Source organism: Palaemon carinicauda, chromosome 18 (genome assembly GCF_036898095.1).
Source record: "Palaemon carinicauda isolate YSFRI2023 chromosome 18, ASM3689809v2, whole genome shotgun sequence".
NCBI classification, from domain to species: domain Eukaryota; kingdom Metazoa; phylum Arthropoda; class Malacostraca; order Decapoda; family Palaemonidae; genus Palaemon; species Palaemon carinicauda.
Window position 1 is genome coordinate 123331529 of NC_090742.1, and position 2500 is coordinate 123334028.

The 2500-nt window shown below is 31.8% G+C and overlaps 1 pseudogene; it reads left to right on the top strand.

Annotated features, from left to right (window-relative positions):
* The window catches only part of LOC137657537 (uncharacterized), a 78003-nt pseudogene that overhangs the window by 74942 nt on the left and 561 nt on the right, over window positions 1-2500 (top strand).

Sequence of the window (2500 nt, forward strand, 5' to 3'; positions counted from 1 at the left end):
GAGTGGCCTTCCCGAACCATTTGTCGTTCTTTTTAGTCCAAATTCCATAAATCAAATCACCTCAACGATCCCTAGAATAGCAGCCATTTCTATCACCTTCTTCTTCTTTCTCTACAAGCTTGTCCCTATTTGGGATCGCTGTAATGGCTCTTTAACACATTCTTCCACATATATTTATTACGGTCCAGTACATCTTCCTCGGTCAATCACAACTCCCTCATATCTCTTCACACAGTCAATTCATCGCAATTTTTGTCAACCTAACCTTATCCCAATTGATAGTCCCATATCCATCATCTTCCTTATCAGATGGTCTTGCTCTCGTCTCTTTGCATGTCCGTACCATCGCAGTCTACTTTCTCTCACAAATTTAAGAATTAAAACCTACTGATGTTATGTTATAGCCGTTCGGATTAAATGTTGTCATTCATGTTTCTTTTTAGAAAGAAGAATTTTTGGAGAGAACCCTAATGAAACTGTGTCAAGAGGGCGAGAGCTTGGCTTTCCTGACAGAAGTCCTGTATCCAACCATTGATGCCCTTCGTAAATTCTTAAATGTATCGAACGCCAAAATTATCCTGGGAAACCTTTGGATTAAGATTATAGGGATCGTGAGGGTGATTATTGACAAAGAAAATATTATAAGTATTGTTGATCGTTATTTTTTAATGAAATAATATGACAGACTCTTTCAAAATTTTTATGACTTTCTCGTGTATGCAGTTGTTACAAATTTGGTTACCTTGCCATAAATACTCCTATTCTAATTATCATACATTATCATACATTGCATAAACATCAAGGGGTGATGATTGAATGTTTAGAAAGGATTCTAGATTTTACATAAAAAGTAATTGCATACTTATCAACTAAAGTAGAATTATCGATATTCGAAGTTTTTACCCTGGAGTTAAATCTATGTTGATAGATCTCAACTACTTTTACATGAACAGAAATAATAACCTCTAAAACATTTTGGCAAGAGTCTATTTATTTGAGACGTAATGAATAATGGCAAGTTAAAGTGTATCAAATTATTTTCATAGTTGGTTATAAAATAGTGCATTATTAATTTTTGCTGCTAAACTTATGTTATATATCGCTATAAGAACATATAGTTACATATAGTGAATCTCAAAAAAATGATTATCATAATTTTGAAAACTTGCCAAGTGCTATAATAAATTCCCTAACCATTTAATGAAAAAAAATATATATATACATATATATATATATATATATATATATATATATATATATATATATATATATATATACATATATATATATGGATAGCATTAGGAATATTATTTTCTGTATTCATATAAGTCTTTCCTCTGTAGGAAGAAAGTTGCATGTTTATGTTCCTTTATTTTTAACAGAATAACATAATATGTGAAATGAGATTTTAACCCTTTTATTCTACTTCTAAAGGTATTGAGTTGATAAGAGAAGGTATAATAAATATAAAGAATTTAGATTTAATGACGGCTTTCATTTGCATAGATGGAACCAGAATTCTATGGAAAAGTGTTAAAAACACTAGGAAAGATCTACTTGGACTTGACGCCTGAATCAGATGAAGCCTTGAATGCTGAGTCGGCAGAAACTGAAGGTAGGAAAAGTGGAATGAATATCAGTCTAAAAATGTGTTCTTTGAATCTTAGGGACTTGGCAAAATCTGTTACTTGAACAGACTGTAAATACACTAGGATTAACTTAGTAACATTTAGTTCAGTATCTATAGTATATTTATCAGTGAAATGTGTTATCTCTTAATATATTTAGTAATAACTTATATCTTATATTTAGGTCATCTTTGATATATTGGTATGCCAATTTTTTCAAAATTATTTTTGCATGTTAGTAAAGAACTATTGACTCGCAATATCCTGCTCACATTTCTAAATGATACAATTACGGGGCGCCAATTGAAATGTCTATTTCTAACTTCCACAATTCATATTTCAACTAGCAGCTCTGCTCACCAGTAATGTAGAGCTTACATTTTCTTTCAGACTACAAGGCGCTGGTAGAAGATCTGTCACTCATGGAAAAGAGCTCGTCATCATTAATAAGCTTTTACTACAAAAAAACAGTTCGAAGAGCAAACTGATGGAACAGATTTGTCAACAGCTTCTCTTGTTATAAGGGTAAGAATAAAGTGAAATTAATCATTTGATTGTCAGGATCAGGGAGCTCTTGAAACCGAGAATGGATTTCAATTCTGGTAGTTGTATAGTTGAAAGGAGTAAACGACACTACTAAATTATAAAAAGTGACATGTTTCCCTAATTTATGTCTAGAAGTGTTGGATGACTCAGGCCTAAATTGATGAGGACTATGAAGAATGAAGTAGAGAATGATGAATGGAGAAGTATTGATTTAAAAGCTCTGGATAGACACTACTGGTGAAATGTAACCGAGTCCCATTTTGTCCCAATAGGCGTAGGAAAATATTATGATAATGATGATGATGATGATATATCTATAAAGAATA